This window comes from Pelodiscus sinensis, chromosome 15 (assembly GCF_049634645.1).
Source record: "Pelodiscus sinensis isolate JC-2024 chromosome 15, ASM4963464v1, whole genome shotgun sequence".
NCBI classification, from domain to species: Eukaryota; Metazoa; Chordata; order Testudines; family Trionychidae; genus Pelodiscus; species Pelodiscus sinensis.
In genome coordinates this window covers 40,330,334-40,348,483 of record NC_134725.1, presented here as the reverse complement: position 1 = coordinate 40,348,483, position 18,150 = coordinate 40,330,334, and the positions used below count along the sequence as shown (strand labels likewise).

At 51.3% G+C, this 18,150-nt stretch overlaps 1 long non-coding RNA gene across 1 annotated transcript; it reads left to right on the top strand.

Annotated features, from left to right (window-relative positions):
- Positions 1–13,760: 13,760 nt before the first annotated feature.
- On the top strand, positions 13,761–17,802 carry LOC142818407 (uncharacterized). The gene is made up of 3 exons (XR_012895893.1): positions 13,761–13,883; positions 16,779–16,925; positions 17,601–17,802. It is a non-coding gene; the product is annotated as an uncharacterized LOC142818407 (long non-coding RNA).
- Positions 17,803–18,150: the final 348 nt, after the last annotated feature.

The window sequence follows — 18,150 nt, the reverse complement described above, 5'->3', positions numbered from 1 at the left end:
GTAACTTTTAACAAGCTTGAGCATTGCTTATCTCAAGGGTAGCCCTTCCCCCCTCTATTGTAGAGTGACTTCCCCTTTTGTGCAGTATGGCTCTGCCCCATGCAGAGGGCCTGTGGGACTGTAGGATCTCAGTGCCAAAATTCATAACAAAATTAGACTCCTTGTAAAAGGGGTGAATCCCATCTGCTGTAGATGAGCCAAAACAGCCACATTCCTCCTTGCTCATGTTCGAACAGTGAATACAAAAGGGGCTGCAGGGACTGGGGACATGGCACAGCCCCTTTCAACTCCAGTTCACCAAACCCAGCCCAGACCTGGATGAGTGTCATCCCCACAGCTGTTTGGGGCTGCACGGAAAATGTGTGCGAACTCTTGGGTGTGCATGTCAAGCTCCCCAGGGCTGGGCCTGGCAGCAGGGCAGGGTGTGCACCCCCCTTCCTCCGGGGAGGGCTGAGGCTGCTGTTGTGTGTGGGCAGTGGGCACTTGGCCTGGCCCATGGACAGAGAGAGGGGACGGCCCCTAGTCTGGCTGGACAGAAATGACAGCACGGTGGCTGCAAGGACTGTCTGAGGGTCAGAGTCACTGGAGGTGCAAAGCTAACATGTATTGTCAGACCCTGGTTCCAGATTAAACAGTGTCAGGGCCAAGCCAGCTTCTGGATTTAAGCTCCAGCTGCTTAAATCTCCTGGCTCTCAAATAACAGGATCAGGCAATTGCGGGCTGCAGGAAGGATATCGGTAATTGCCGCCTGATTGGCAAGGAGCCGTAATTAAAGCTCAGCTCAGTCTCTGGAGCTGCAGTTGGGCTTGCAGCAGTCACCATCTTTGCATTTGGTTTGCATTTGCTTGCCCTGTACAGTACAATGGCCTCTGGGGCAGGACTCAGCCTCTTGCTGCTGGCGGGCAGCTCAGCCTCTCTGTATGGCCACCGCTGGCACAGAGCTTTGGTCCAGGCCCTTGGATAGGCCACTTCCTACGCAGCCCAAAAAGCCCCCTGGGAAAATGAATGCAGGGAGCAGGTCTTCTCTTTCGGTTTTCTTGAAGTCCTGCCTGTAGTACAAAGCTGCCTGGCTAACGTCTGTCAGCTATCCATCTGTCTGTCCGTAGGCTGAAAGCTCATGAAAGCAGGGGCCAGCTTTCCCAAGTGCTGGGAAAGCCCTGAGTGAGTACAAATGGATATGCTGGCTGGGTTCACGTTCACCCCTCCTCTTTCTGTTCCTGTCTGTGATGTGGGCAGGGACCTGAGAAATGTGAATGCTGGGCTGGTGGGCCTGGGCTTTTGAATGGGTGTTGCTCCATGCAACCTTGGGCTTATCTCAGAGCTGTGCTGCATCTCCACACTGCACCATGCAGACCGCTGGACCCAGGACATAGCTGGAGTGGTGTCTGCTCTTCACATTGGATGTGACTCACAGTGGGACTCAGGCCCCCAGGACTCCGCTGATCACTGTCCTGAGCTAGACTGATTTTGTTTGTGGCTAGCTTGCACTTGAGTCAGAGGCTGGGTAGCATGTGCAGTGCAGACATCCCCAGCAAGGGCCAAAGGAATGGACTGAGAGCTGAGAGAGCCCCCTTTTTGGAGTCAGCATCCTTGGCAGTGGCATGGAAATCCCTCCCTGCCTGAGCCGAAAAGTGTTGGAGGCACAGCTTGGAGCTGCTGCCCACTCGCCGTGAAGGCAGGAAATCGCGGGCTGTAAATATTCACACACTAATGGGTGTTGTGCAGTGTTTAAGTCTGGTGATTCAGTGCCTGTTTTAAAATGGAACAGAGCCTCCCACATACACGATGTGACTGTTGTACAAAATACCAGCTACACTGTTTTCAAAATAACACCCTCCGTCCGCAGTACACACAGCCCACCAGAGCGCTGGGTTTCCCTTGTGCAGCCATGGGAGGGCTGGACCAGCTGGGTTGTCACGGAGATGCAGAGAGAATAAAGAGGGCCTGCAGATGCAGTGCTACTTGGGTCCTTAACTGAAATAATGTTTTTCTTCACTTAAATCATTGCTTTGGGGTGGGGCTGGGATTACAGTGAATGAGAAGATGGATATAAGTCATGAGTGTGCTAATGGCATACTAGGGTGCGTTAGGGGGAGCATTGCCAGCAGCAGATCTAGAGGAAGTGATTATTCCCTTTTATTCAGCACTGGGTAGGCCACATCTGGAGTGTTGTGTCCAGTTCTGGCCCCCCCAACATAGAAAAGATGTGGACACATTGGAGAGGGTCCAGGAGAGGGCAAGAAAAATTATTAGGGGGCTGGAGCACATGACCTATGAGGAGAGGCTGAGGGATTTGGGTTTGTTCAGTCTGCAGAAGAGAAGAGTGAGGGGGGATTTGATAGCAGCCTTCAACTTCCTGAAGGGAGGTTCCAAAGAGGATGGAGAGAGGCTGTTCTCAGTGGGGGCAGATGGCAGAACAAGGAGCAATGGTCTCAAGTTACACTGGGGGAGGTCTAGGTTGGATATTAGGAAAAATTATTTCCCTAGGAGGGCGGTGAAGCACTGGAATGGGTTACCTAGGGAGGGGGTAGAGTCTCCATCCCTAGAGGTGTTTCAGTCCTGGCTTCGCAAAGCTCTGGCTGGGATGATTTAGTTGGGATTAGTCCTGCTTTGGGCAGGGGCTGGACTTGATGACCTCCTGAGGGCTCTGCCCGTCCTGGGAGTCTGTGGTTCTATGATCCTATGAGGGGTTCAGGGTGCAGGCTGCCCTGGGCAGAGAGACAACCCCAATCCTTTCTCACTGCAGCAGCTTGGGGCCAGATGAGAAGCGCCTCTCCATGGCCACTGCAGTTCTAGTGAGCACAGCCGGGGGAGTGGGTGCATGTGCCCTGGCTGGAGACAGACAGACACACAGACAGAGGCACAATCAGACAAGGTCTCTCAAATATATAGTAGCTAGCTGTCCCTTTCTCCAACTCTGCCTCCTGGTGGCCCAATGGGGTTATAGCTGTCCCAGTCCCTTCTCTGGCCTCTTGCTGCCCCCTGTGGTCATTCTGCAGTATAACTCCCTCCTACCAGACTCCTCCCTTTACATTTTATGAGAAACAATCAAATTCCAGGCACATCCCATTGTCCTGGCACAACCAAACCCTGCTTTAAGCTATGACACGAGGTGGCTGTAGTTCTTACCACTTAGGAGGAGTTCTTGAATAAACAGACTAACAGACAGACAGACAGATGCAGGTAAGTTGTGGAAGAAGGCAACACCAGAACCCGCTGCCCCACTTTTTAAACTTAAATGCCCAGGGAGAAGAAACAATACCATATTTGTTCACAACTGACCTGTTCTCTATACTATTCAAAGAGGAGTAGCAGACACTGGGACACCGGCACTGGATGGCAGTGGATACTCAGCTAGAGTTATTGCTTTGTTAAGGCTACTTAGCAAAGTGACCTTTCCCAGGAGATATTTATATAGACAGTAGCTCCCATCTGATGGACTAAACGGAAATGCTCCAGCTTTCAATAGAATGGCCCCAGAGTGGCTAACATGAAATTTGTCTGCTGGTGGCTCAGTTGTTTCTAATTAATTTAAATATGTCAGAGGGGTAGTCTGTCTGTTTCAGCAAAAACAAGAAGGAGTCCAGTGGCACTTTAAAGACTAACAAATTTGTTAGGGTACTAGGGCATAAGCTTCTATGAGCTACAAATTCAGTATGTACATTGAGCCCCAGCTACCATGCAGGCTGAGTCTGTGGCCTCTGAGAATTCATATGTGGCCCCAAGCATTTTGGCTGCTGGGGCTACTCTGCTCCACCTCTTTCTTCATTAGCCATATTTCTAGTGGCTTTCCTCTGCATCGTTCTGTAATGGCATGTGTGATTGGAGTGTGAATGCGCAGAGCAATCAGCATTTCAAAATCATTTCAGAAACCATACACATAAGGGTCTGATGTTTGGAGCATGAACTATTGTGCTCCTGCTGATGTCATTTAACTCTCTTGTTCCCATTGGGAAATATGGTGGTGTCCCAGCCTCAGAATGGACTAAGTGCCACCCAGTGATCCCTATAATTAGGGTGGCATACGAGTTTCTGCGCAGCAATAATTTCCCAAAACATTCACCTGCTGAGCTGAAATTTTCCAGGCTTGTTGTTTGCCTGAAGGTGAATTGTTTTCAGAAGCTTGAGAAAAATTCCTTCAACTGTGTCTGAGGTCTGGGAGAGGGGAAAATGCATTCTTCCCACTGGAAAATCTTTTTAAACTACTTCCCACCCCCAAACAGGACTCTGGCAATAAAATAAAATAAAATAAAATAAAATAAAATAAAATAAAATAAAATAAAATAAAAGTACTGTCTGAAAACCCTCTTTCCTCATCTGTGGCTCTGAAAGTGACATTGAACGAAAAATGTCTTCTGAGCATGCTCAGTAGGCACCCGTGAAGTTTGTTTTTGTTTTTTGTGCTGCCCCCTGAACTCACACTACTTTGTGTCACCCTAATGGAGGCAGGGCAGAGCCATGTTCACAGTTCTTAGGCTCATGCAGGGATGTTTTGTACAAAAGAAATAGTGACATTTTTTGTGGGGAGGGGAAATGATATGGGGGGATTTGTTGCGAGTTTTTCCCTGCAACCAACAGCAAAGCACCTTAACTTCAGGCCCAAGTGCAGGAATAGCCTGGCAAACAAATGCCAAGGTTTGTACAGCCTCAGGTGTACTCTTTGGAAGGGCTGAGATTCAATGTAGTTTAGAAAAAAAACTCTCTTAAATGTCTTAGCTGGAGAGTGACAAAAGCAAAATTAATATAAGAAGACATTACCTGTATTTCACAGAGCTTTTTTTAAGCAGTGCAAGGGTGGCTTGGAAATTCTGTCCTCTATTTGGGGAGGGCGAGTTATGTAAGAAGGTTACTTTCAGAAATCGTGGTGATGTGGTGTTAACGGTGTACTTACAATCAAGATATGGAAAAAGTTAGACATTGCCGCTTGCTCATAGAAATACAGAAAGGTGCACATTTTTCTGGTTAGAGATGCAGGTTAATAAATGGAGCGAGACATTCAGAACACATACTTGCATGCACCTCATTTGTCTGCAAACTTGAGATGTGCACTTCTAAATAAAGGATTTGCCTACATTTTTGGCCAGCTAGGTGTCTAGCAGTAACCAATGTATGTGTGTTTCATTTTGGAGTGTGCAAATGTATGTGCCTAAAGGCTTGGTTCTCAATATTTTTTTTCCAGAAGATGCTACATAGACCAATTGCTGAGGGGGGATGTGTTACTTTTGCCTTTCTTGACTTTCATAATTTTAATTCTGTACCTTGAGTGGTACATTCCTGTAATTTTGGCATGGAACATGCAGGCTGTACAGTTACTTGTGGTACCAAGAAGATTCTGCCTTCTCCTCCATGCACAGCTTCCTGTACTTGGCCAGGTGGCATTGGGCATTGATTTTTTAAGGTATGAGGCAGAATCCTATGGTATAGGTTTAACCTCTCTAGTCCGGTACTCTCTGGTTTGGCCACACCCACAGTGCAGAATGATTTTATTTCACTGGATGTCCACTGATCATGGGTGTGGCCAAGTTTCCTATGGCCCCACAAAGTTTGTTTTAACCACCAGTGTTCTGGTGCTGTTGTTTAGCTCTAAATTTCCCCTAAATGTCTTCTAAGAGCGCAGCAAGCCATAGGAGTGTGGGCAATGCTGCTAGACAATACTGACCCCTCATGGTCCGGAAAATTCTCTGGTTCAGAACCAGTTAGGTCCCAAGGGTGCCAGACGAAAGAGGTTCAATCTGTAGATGGAGCTAGTTTCTGCCAACTTGCTTGTGTCCTGGTGCATTGGTCCAGGTGGAACAAGCTATTTCCTGCTAGAGATGCTTGCTCAAAAAGCCTGGGGAGCTGGTTATAGTCTCCTAGGTGTCATTTGGGAACGTTCAGATCCGTTAGCTTCAGTTCTTGCCTAAAAACAGGGGGCACCTTTGCAATCCAAATGTATCCCCCTTTCGGTAATGAGCGTTTGTTTGGTGACTATTTAGTTCTACAGGCTGGTGTTTTGTGGGTATTAGTTTAATGGAGCTGGTGCCGTTGTTCTAAACATCACAAAGAAAATGAAGCTACCCTCATCCCAGGATATGTCTGTGGGAGACAATATGTGCCTTGTGCCCTAGAGTCCCCTCTGCCACATGCTGCGAGGGCTGGAGAGCCTGTTCCTGACGTGGAATGAAATGGAACAGAATGCAGTTGTGCTGAGAACAGCTGAGCAATTTCAGTCACTTCTTGAAATGGGGAAAATTGCCTCATTTTTCAGCATGTGGCGGGCCGTCCCACACTTCCCCAGCATTGTGCAGAGATTAGTTCATATGCTTGTGGTGTTTTTGGCCTGAAACAAACACTTCTAGCCAGAGGATAGATAATTCCCCTTGTGTCAGTCCCCCTGGGCACACGCAGGGCGGCAGAAACAGGAAATAGGAAACGTATTACATACCTTTTCCCCTCAATTTTATTTTCATAATACATGGAAAATAGCAGTGCTCTGAATTATTTGAAATTTCAGAGTTATTTAATATTTATTCTTGAGAAACAATCTCCCTTTTCAGAGAGGCCTCCTGGTGTCAAAGCAGCAGTCTGGCCAGCTAGTGCTCGCTGGCTCCAGCACTCTGTGGGATATGCACCCTGAGCACAGTCTGGGAAACATGCTGAGAGGAGGGGGAACCTGCCTCCCCACAGGTGATCTCCTGAGCCCAGTGTTGGCAGAGCCTGCGGGCAGCAGGAGACACAACAGCCAGGAGAAATCTCCTGGATTTCTCTAGGAGGCTTTGGTTTTCTTTGCTGATTCTGGAGAGTGCTCACTTAGGGATTGCTGGGAGCGCTCATAGCCATCCAATACAGGGGCAGGAGGCCCTTGCAGCTGGCCTGGCCTGGCCAGAGAGTTTGCAGGGCCCAAGCGGCTGGGTGGCTCCCAGCCAGGGCAGCGCGTGAGAGGCTCGGCAGGTGGGTGCTGGGCAGCGCAGGGCCCTGAGGACATAGGGCCCAAGGCAACTGCTTTACTAACCTTGCCCTAAGGACAGGCCTGCAGCTGGCCGGTGCTGGGGAGTAGGAGTGTGGGCAGAACCCTTACAACTCTCCAGGACTGGAGCTGAGGGCAGGCCAAGCGCTTGTGTAGCACCAACAGGCAGAACCAAACCTGGGACAACTTGAGGTTAGTGCACGAGCCTCTACAACAGGGGCAGGAAACCTGTTTTGGGTCGGGGGCTACTGACCCACAGAAAAATCAGTCAGGGCTGCACACAAGTGAGAAGCAAAAAGGAAAACAAACCCTCACTGATGTGGTCCCTGACTGAGGAGGAGAAAGACACTCCCCAAGTTCCCCTTGCACACCAGAGCTGGGGGAGCGGGGGGTGAGGGGCAGGTTAGCAGATGTTGTGTACTCCGGTCCTACAGGGATATGGCACCAGCATGGGCTCCCCAATGCACAAGAGTGGAGCCCCAAGCCTTGAGGGCCAGATCCAGGCAAGCTGGGAGCTGCATTGAGTCCCCAGTCTTAGCTTTCCCATCCCTGCTCTGTAGTTTGAGTAAAAAGCCAGCTGAATCACAGCTAAGGCTGTAGAAGAAACTCATTCCCTCTCCCTCTGTACATGCTGCCAGTGTCACTCCAAAGGACAGTGAACCCCTCCCAGTCCTGGGTGGCAGGTAGCAGTACTGGAGACAGCGCTTGCCTTAGTCTTAAATCCTGTGTCACCCCCTGCCAGCTGGACCACCTACAGAGAAGAACGGCCACGATAACCTCTATGCTGGAGTTCAGCTGTTAGTGTTTCCTAGCCAGCAGGCTCAGAGCCAGTCCCCAAAGATGACCCAGCCATGGGCACTGTTTGGCAATGCCGTCTGACCCTCTGTGGTCACTAAACCACAAGCTGCTCCCGAAGCTGGAGGGGAACCAGGAATCGTGAGACCAGCATCACATCTCTGGCTCACAAAGCCAGGCACCTCCCTGTCAGCAGCTGGGATGTTTCCTTGTAGCACAGGGGCTGGTGCACACAGGTGCTCAGTAGCTGGTCCCCGAGCTGTGGCTACTTAGGGCTGTGGGTTCAAACACTGGCACTCCACATAGGGTTGAAAGATAGTGGCTGGGTACAGCATTAGTATGAGGGCCTGGGGTAATTGCTGGAATTATTTGAAGTGAATAGAAATGTTGTGCTAAAACTTGGTTTTCTTTTGTTATTTATAATTGGTGAACGGCTACTGTCTCTTTAAGAACAGGATGTTGCTGAATTCTTTGGCTCCAGACATGCTGTCCAGAGGCTGGGAGATCTGCCTGGGCTAGCTCCAAGAAAAATGCAGCCCCGATTTAAAAAAGACATCTTTCCAGTAGACAGCCTCACTCCCTGACGTGTAACATTAGCACCTAGGGGTGGGGGAATGCCCTAGCATATGGCAAATGTGTTATAGAGCATTTCACCCAACGGTTCCCTGCATGGATCCCTCTCAGATCAAGGGGGTGAAAATCTGTTCCTAGTTCATGCATGTCTGGCAGCACCTGTAGGAGAGGAGTTTGGTAATCCCCAGCTGCAGCTCACAAGCGGGAACTACCTGAGGACATGTCTGCAGGAGCCAGGGTATGTATTCCGGCAGCTGGCCTGTGCCCCCACGTCTTTCCTGTGGCTGTTACCAGTGCTAGCAAGATAAGGGGAGCATAGTGCCACAGCAGCATCTCCACTTCCAGGTCATAGTCATGCCAGAGAGGCCCTGGGCTTGGTCTGGGGTCTCCACCCATCACACCATCCACTGAGCAGAACAGCAGTGGTTCCCAAGCAGGCGGGCAGAGGGTGCTTGGAATTCAAACAGGCCAAAGCCCACCATCTAGTCACCTTAAAAAGCCCCTCCAAACTTCTGGGGGCCTGGCTCCTGATTTCTGAGCATCTGAGTTTGGCAGCACTGTGGGAACTAGTTACACAACTACCAGGGGTGGCCGTGTTAGTCTCTGTCTGCAAAAACAACGAGGAGTCCCTTAGAGACTGACACATCATAAAACCATAGAATCACAGAATCATAGAACACTACAACTGGGAGGGACCTTGAGAGATCATTAAGTCCAGTCCCCTGCTCTCATGGCAGGACCCAGCACCGTCTAAGACACCTGTCAGGGATGATCGTCTAACCTGCTTTTAAATATCTCCAGTGATGGAGATTCCACAATCTCCCTAGACAATTTATTTCAGTGTTTAACACCCTGACAGGTAGGAAGTTTTTCCTAATGTCCAACCTAAACCTTCCTTACTGCAATTTAAGCCCATTGCTTCTTGTCCTATCCTCAGAGGCCAAGGAGAACAATTTTTCTCCCTCCTCCTTGTAACACCCTTTTAGGTTCTTGAAAGCTGATCTCCTGTCCCCTCTCAGTCTTCTCCTTTCCAAACTAAACAAACCCAATTCTTTCAGTCTTCCCTGGGTCATAGATTAATTTGGACAGAAGCTTTCCTGGGCAAAGACCCACTTAATCAAACGGGTTAGTCTTTAAAGTGCCACAGGACTCCTCGTTGTAGTTACACAACATACCTGTGCAGAGAGCCTGGTGTGCCTGGGAGCAGAGGTGGGGGGTGCCTAAGGATATGGGGAATGTCACTCCCCCAGATGTGAGCCAAGCCTGCTCATGCTCCTGCCCAGCCCCAGGCAAAACCTCCTGTCTGGAGGCACCTGGGCACCAAGTCGCCTGACTGTGCAGCAGCAGGACTCGCAGGGCAGCAAATCTATGGGCCCTTGGCATGGAGCTGTGGGTAGAGTCTGTCCCAAGTGCAGCCAGCATCAAAGGAGCAAGCAAGACAGCAGGAGGGAGGAGGTGGCTGTGGGGAAGGGAGCCAGACACTGCCACCACTGACTGAAGCCTCCAGCATCAACCTGCATGTGCTTCACAGCAACTCTGCAACTGGCAGTAGTGAAAGTAACTTACCGTGTCTTGTCGGTCCCGTCCTATTGCATCCTGGGTCCCTGCAGCTCGTTAACTAGTTCCCGGATGGCTTTTGCTGCCACCCAGCCAGATCTCACCGGAGCTGTGCACCTGAGCGCATCCCCTTACTGTCACCTCTGGAACCAGCAAGAGCCAACAGGATGGAGGGGGAGACAGGTACAGTCCCAGGTGACAGTAGCACCGCTTTGGGGCAAGTACGGGAAGGGGGGTTTGCTCAGCCACCTCTCTACTCTGGGCCAGGAGAGAGCATGATCCTCACCTGCACACTGGGGAGCAGGGCTTGGTCATTTTACTCAGGGACCTCCCCTGAGACAAACAAAACAAGGCTCCAAGTAGTAGTTTCAGGAGTGGCAGAGAGCTGGAAGAGGAGGCATGTTGACCTGCAGGAAAATGTTCCAGGCTGCCCCAGGGCAGTCACAAGGCAGGGAACGGCTCCAAAGTGCTGCTGAGCTCCTGAGAAACAAGCATATTGGTTACAGACATAATTGGCTCATCATATAACAGTTCCACCACAACTGCTGCCATTAAAATAGAGGCTTATTTGACACCAAGAGCCTAATAATCATCAATTTCCATTCACAGTTCAAGCCAGTGGCTGGAAGAGGAATGAGCAAGAGACATAAATATTATAAACAAACCCAGTACATCAAGGTTTGTCAGCTCAAATTGAGGTGGGTTGGCACCTGGTCCTGTCTGGAAGCACAAGAAAGAGTGAAATACAATCTCCTGGCAGAGATTACACACAAATTCACTCCCCTGTTTTCTTATTCCTTAAAATGTACCAGCAAATCAAAGCCAATCCTCAGGCCCTGTGGAATCTGGCTCAGACCACGCCTTCACAAATTAGCTTTGCTTACTTAAAAACATTCTGTAGCAATTTGTAAAGAACTTTTCTCATCTTCTGACACAGACACTGACTCGCCCTCCTAGCAGCCCTGCAGGGCAGGGGCGTGTGATTTGGTTAGAGAGGGTCACATGGTGGTACAGAGTGCTTCCCAGAGCTTGATTTTGCCAAGGTGCTGAGCACCCACTAATTTCACTGGAGTAGGCAGGAGCCTGAGTGCTCAGCACCTCTTAACATCCACCTATTTGTGTCTGGCCCACAGTCCCCTGGGGACTAGAAGGCAGGACCTTGGTGCTCACTTCCCAGCTTGAAGGAGCACAGGCATGGAACATGAAGAGTTCCTAGTTACAGTATCGAGTTCGAGGCCTGGCCGTCAGCCTGTGATCTGCCCAGAGGATCTTGCCCTGTGACTTCTGCCCTGAGCCCAGTGGCTTGTGGGCAGGCTAGAGGTTGGCATTTGCATGGACTCCCAGCTGTAACAGGAGAGCAGAGCCTCTGTCCTCCCAGGGGCAGGCCCTCGCTGCAACATCACTGAGGGAGCTTGGGAAGGGCGGTGAAATCGGGCACAGCAGGAGAGGCCTGGGCCTTGAGAAACTTTGGAGCTAAGGTGAACTGCTCAGCCAATGCCCTCCCTGGTGTGCTGCAGTAAGCTGGGCAATTTAACATTAGATTATGAGTATCCTGCTACATCAAATCCCTCCTCGGTGACTGGCAGTGAGTTCTCTCCCCCTGTGTGGGTCAGCAGCACAAGGCCACACAGCACATGCTGCCCACAACTTTGGGCTGCCTGCTTCTCAAATGCATGGAGGTGCAGTTTGCATCTGTAGCTCTCTGAGGTCCTTGCTTTTCAGCTCCACATGTCCATTAGGGACCATGGCCAGGCACTGCTCTCCCTCAAGGTGTGTGCTGCCTGTCAGCTCCTGGTGCATGTTTGATTGCAATTGAAATGGGATTCCCATACCAGCTGCAATAGCACCTGTTTAGTAAGGCACCTCGATAGCTCATAGATTCCTTCCTAGCTTGTGGGTTCTGCCAGGGGCCTTGCTTTTCAAATAGTTCCATGTATACAGGTTTGAGCAAGAGTGGGCAGGTTTGTACTGATCTCCTGCTAATTCCACTCTGGGGAATAAGACGGCTGCGCTTAGCTGCTCATGCTTTTCAGAACACGTGGGAGGCTGCACAGACATAGAGCTCAAGGACAGAAACCTTGAGGTTCATTCAAGTAGTAAATTCCCCAGACTGGATTAGTGCTGTAGGGCCTACATCATCCTCACTAGAGAGTGTGTCTGATACCCCTGCTGTGTAGCTTCTATGTTCCATGGCAGAATGCTGCAGATGTTAGAGCTTTGCTATTTCCAACCCAACAAGAGGAGTTTTAAAAGTTTTCTGGTGCTCTGGGGTTGTGTCCATTTTGATCAATACACACAGTGGCACCTATATAGCCAGAGTGTGTGTGCTGCTGACTGATCCCAAGGTAAATGGCAATTTACTAGGAAGCACACTGACACAGACATCTTACTTCAGATAAACTCCTGAATAGCTGCTAGTTTGTAGCCATTGTTGCTCTTCATCCATGAGATGGATTTAACAATGCATGGTCATTCCAGTCATCCCACGCCCAATGACTCCCACTCTGGGCAAGGAAAAGAACCTTACAGCTTTGCTTCTCAAAGTGAGTACCATAGACTGTGGCTGCGGCTGCTCGTTGCAGTGGGGGTCTTGAGTGGAAGAGAGTCCTCCAGAGTGTATGCCACACAATGGAAGCTGCCCCGGGAAGTAGGTGGCTCATCCGTCCCTCCAGGCTCTGATTGGGTTGAACATTCTGGGAAGAGAGTGATAGGAATCACAGCTTGCAGTCAGCTGCATGGGACTGGCGGTGGAGGCACGGACTTGTCATGCCCATGGCATGTCTGGCTGTCATTCCCCAGTTCTGCTTGTAACTAGAAAACCCAGCTATCTGGTCACCATTCAGGCCTGGCTCCAGGCAGGAGACTGACACCTGCTGCCACGAAATATCTTCACTGGGTGAACAACTGGCCCAGGAATTGGTTCGGGAATCGCAGCCACTTTTCTACAATTGCATGGTTGTTTAACGCCATGTCCCCAGCCTGAGAAACAAGCATGAAGCTAAGACAAGCAAATGGCAGGGCCGGAGTGGGAACAGGTCCTGCAAGGGCTCCGTCCTCCTGCACTTCAGGAGTTAGTCCAGCCTGTTCCCACTGTGAGGTTGCTCTCACCCTCGGCTGCTCCGTTGCCTAATAGTTGGATTGTGCTTTGAACCCTCAGCAATGCTGGCTCTTGCTTGGCTATTTAGTATTGCAGCTTTTCCTTGTAATACACAAGGATCCGTTTTGTGGGCAGGAGCGGCCCGAGGCCGGCTGCGGCAGCTGGCACCTCAGGCGGAAGGCATGATCGGTGCCCCTGCCTGCACGGCCATCAAAGGCCGTGACGTCATCATTGGGCGCCCGGGCCGGCAGCGCCCTAGGCAACTGCCTAGTTTGCCTTGGCTCATGGGCCGCCCCTGTTTGTGGGAACACATTTTATATTGGGCCTCCCCTTGCCTTTAGGAAATCACCCTTGCAGACCTGATTATCCTTTGAAAGAACATAATGGCTGTCTAGAATCATAGAACTGTAGGACCAGAAAGGACCTCGAGAGGTCATCAAGTCCAGTCTCCTATCCCCACGCATCCCTGACAGGTGTCTGTCTAACCTGCTCTTAAATATCTCCAGGGATGGAGATTCCACAACCTCCCTGGGCAATTTATTCCAGTGTTTAACTACCCTGACAGTTAAGAGGTTTTTCCTAATGTCCAACCTAAACCTCCCTTGCTGCAGTTTAAGCCCATTGCTTCTTGTTCTATCCTCAGAGGCCAAGGAGAACAATTATACGTACTTGAAAACTGCTATCAGACTTCTCTTTTCCAGACTAAACAAACTCAATTTTCTCAATCTTCCCTCATAGCTCATATTTTCTAGACCTTCAATCATATTTGTTGTTCTTCTCTGGACTTTTTCCAGTTTCTCCACATCTTTCCTGAAACGCGGCATCCAGAACTGGATACAGTATCCCACTCGAAGCCTAACCAACACAGAATAGAGTGAAAGAATTACTTCATTTGTCTTGCTCACAACACTACTGGTAATACAACCCAGAATGATGTTGACTTATTTCAAAAATGTTATACTGTTGATTCCTGTCAAGGTTGTGATCCACTGTGATCCCTAGATCTCTCTCCACTGTACTCCTTCCTAGGTAGACATTTCCCATTTGGTATGTGTGCAACTGATTGTTCCTTCCTAAGTGGAGCACTTTGCATTTGTCCAAATGGCCACTTGCTCCCCTGCGGCGGCCCGGCTGAGCAGCACAGAACTCAGCCAAGCACCACGGTGGGAAGTGAAGAGGGGCAGGGCGGTGACATACGTGGCCCTGCCCCCTGGCTGCGTATGTCACAAGGGTAGGGTAAAAAAAACCAGACACCCTTGATCGGGGGCCATAGGGGGGAGGGACCGACCGGGAGAGGAGTGGGGCTGGCTGGGAGGAGGGGGTGGGAAGCAGAGCTGGGGGGTGGTCAGAAGCAGCATAGCTGGCCAAGGGAGAATGGGGGAGGGGTGGCCGGTGGGAAGAAAAGCTGGTCGGGGGTGGGAGTTGGGGGCAGTGAGGCTGGCCGTGGGAAATCGGGAGAAGGAACTGGATGGTGGGGGGTAGGGAGAGGGAATCGGCCAGCAGGGAGCCGGACTCACCCGGGTGTGTGCATCCCCGACGGAGATAGAGGAGAGGGGAGAGAGAGTGAGAGGCAGGAGGAGGGAGAGAAGAGAAAGAGAGAGACGGAGAGAGAGGCAGAAGGCGGAGGAGAGCTGAGAGAGAGGGGGAGGCAGTAGGAGGAGGAGAGAGAGAGAGAGAGAGACGGAGTTGGAGCCGGAGCGAGAGATGGAGGCTCAGGAGAAGAGACCAACGTGGAGGAGAGACCTGAAAATCCCGTCTTATGATGGGTGAATTGGCTAGTTTCAAAATAGCCCCTCACCAGGGCCATTCTAAATGATTCCTTCTGGGGCTCTAAATCGAGATAGCACATCTACATTCGGGAGGCCTGTCTCAGACTCATTTTGAGGCTTCCCTGCAGTGTTGATGTGCTATTTCGAAATAAGCTATTTTGGAATAACTATTCTGGAACAGCTTATTCCGAAATCACTGTGCAGTGTAGACGTGGCCTAAATGTTTACAAGCTGCAGCGAGGATGATATTTTTATCTGCTCTCCTGCGTAAGTGGCTCTGTTCAGATGGCTGTGTTGGGAAGACTGCAGCAAACTGGGGAGGAGAGATGGGGAATGAAGGCAGACCTGAGGGAAAATGGCGCCCTGGGCCAACTTGTGTTTTGGTGCCCCTGACTCCTGTGGGCACAGCATCCCCATTTACCCTGGCACCCATGGTCTCCCCACCTCTGCACCCCCATGCTGTGCCCCCTTTACCACTAGCCCCCGCATTGTGCCCCCTTTGCCCCTAATCTCTGCACAGTGCCCCCTTCTTCCCAGCCCCTGCACTTTCCTCCCACCTGTGCCCCCAACCTCCACCCTGTGCTACCAGCGTGTTCTGCCACTCTGCCCCTGGCTCAGCACACTCCACCTCCTTTGCTCAGCAACACCCATGGCCAGTTGCCCCTCCTCCTCTGGCTGTGGCACCCTGGGCACGGGCCCAGTTTGCCCAGTTCTAAGGCCGGCTCTGCGGGGGATCTTCCAGGCCTGGAGACATTCAGCATTCCACATGTGACCAGTGCCTTGCTCCTGGCGCCTGGCCCAATCCTGACAGTGCTGGACAGGCCCAATGCACACAGAAGGACCAGCTAGTGTCCACCACCAGTCATTCAGGGGGCACTTTCAGCCCCAGCCTGGTGGCACCTCATGGCAGGTTAGAACAGACAGCAGCTTGCCACAGGGCCTGCCCAGAAGCTTCCATTAAGGCAGGGAGGAGGTGCTCCAAGTGCCAGTGTCACAGCAGTGCCAAGAGAGCCCGGGACAGGGAAGCTGGGCCATCACTCCCTGAGACAGCTTGTCTGGGTGGGGGCTTTGTCATTCTAGAGTAAGGCAGAGTGTGAACTCGAAGTGCACAGGTGATTCTGGAATAAGAGCATCTGCACTGGGAGTGACTGCTGCCAGTTTCCCCATGGGGACTAGTGCTACACCAAGCCTTCTCTGCGCTCACCGTGCATGCCGTATCACAGGGCCTGGCTAGTGGGGCCTGGGAACAGGGATTGATTTTACGGGGGTGGCTGAGGCCAAGTCACTGCTCTTCTCTGTGCCTCAGTCAATGTACATGTAAATGGAGTGAGCTTCTGCCCTTCCTGCAAAGCCCTTGGGGGCCAGTGATGGGCAACCGAGGCTAGAGAGTGGTCATATGACTGGCTCTCCTCCATCTCAATGGGCTGCAGTATTGTCATAACCAAGACAGGCTCCCAGGACAGGGCAGTGTGGCTCACTAAGCTTGCATCCCTAGAATGTGCAGGCGGGGAACCGATTGCATTGTAGCAGCTCTGGGATTGGCTGCAGAGGGAGCACACGGCTCTCACAGACAGTGTTGTGTGCAAACCACACCCACCTCACTGCACGTGTCCTGATTTTACATGTGTCACTTTAGTGATACCGGTAGGCAGAAACCTACGTGGACGGACACCAATGGAATGTAGCAACCCTGCACGTGGGCAACGGTAACAAAGTGTCTCAGGGGCCACACACGGAGCCCTGATGGGCCACATGTAGCCCATGGGCTGCAGGATGCCCCCGACTGCCTCTGAGGCTGGGTGAATAAGTTAAAGGAGCCAAGTGCTTTTTACCACTTTCGGCTCCTTTGGATCCTTCCCCAAATTACATTGGTTTGGAGGCCAGCTCAGGGCATTTCCTGCTGCAACTCTTCTATTCTTTTGAGCAAGTAATGGTCATGTTCCTCCGGCCCTGCCAAGTGCAATAGTGGAAAAGCAGCAGATATCCGTAAGCTTGAGACCCCTACAGGGTTAGCGCCAAAATGAGAATGTCTTCTCCGCAGGGCTGTGGCAGAGAGAGCATCCTTGGCAGAGACCCGGAGCCTGGGGCCAGAGCTAGGGAGGAGGCAATCAAGCCAGGCAGCGAAGGAAAAGGCAGACTTGTGCCTTTGGTCTTCTTGAGCTGTGACTGGCTTGCTCAGCTTTCAGAGGTAAGCGGCCAGAGCCCCACCCTTCTCAGGGAGCCCCGCCAGCAGGAGTGGGTACAGACGAGAGACTGATGGGACGAGGAAATGGGAACAGGCTCTGTTCTGTGTTTGGAGCCCCTGTTCACTTAGGGGCTCCCCTAGCCCCCCGGAGCACTAGAGAGGACCTAGAAGGCAGGGTAGATCACAAAGCTTAGGTGTAAGGTGCCCCTTTGGTGGGGCAGTACTATGAGGAGGGGACCCAGCATTGAGCCCTAACTTCAGTGCCAGCGTGCTGTGTGATCCCATCCCCAGGTATCCAAGGCCTGCCTGGCCACGGCTAGCCCTGCCTGCAGAAGGAAGGGTCTCAACCAGGCATGGGCAACCATCAAGAGTGGGTGGGCCACATGAGTAGCCCTCCTGCACTTCAGTGGGCCGCAGCAGCTGATTCGTGGTGTTCAGCTCTGGGAGAGGGGAAGGGAGAGGAGCAGGGATGGAGCATGAATCCAGTGATTTGTGGCTTTTCCAGAAGGGCTGGGAGGGAGGTGGGAAGGGAAGTGCGGGGCTCTGGTGCCCTGATGTGCAAGAGGCATGTGGGAGAGGAGGGCAGTCCGGGAGTCCATGGGCTGCAGAAGGTGCCTCAGTGGACTGCAAGTTGCCCACCATTGATCTCAACCCTCACATTCATCACATTCATCACAGCTGGAAGAAAACCATCCTTGGCCAGTGCGGTTACCCAGACTCCAAGAAGTTCCATATTGGGCACTCCCACCCAACCAGCCTTTCTTCTAGGAAGGCTTCCTGCAGTCACTGGCATAAGGCCTCTTTAGCTGGCAGCCACACCCAGGTCTTGGCCAGATGCTGGGAGATAAGAGGAGGAAGTACATTTAGCCTCACCGTATGAAAGTTTAATAAACACGGAGCTAACCGCTGACCCAGGACACCTTTCATTGTAGAGGCTTTCTAATTAGCTGTAGTGATTGAATGTGACTGGGCTTCCGATGTGAGCATGAATGACCTCTTCTCAAACTAGCCCTTGAGCATAGCTGGAGAGCTGCTCTTGGACAAAGCTCTGCAGTTTAATGCCTATGGTCTGACCTGATGGCATCATGCCAGAGACCACAAGTCACCCACTGCTGTGGCCATAGCTCCTATTTGCTGAGGATTAAAGGGGTGATTCTGCCTTAATTTTTAAGCATGAGATTTTCCCTTGTCGTCCATTCCCTTGTTGGTGTTTGCTAGTTGGGCAAAG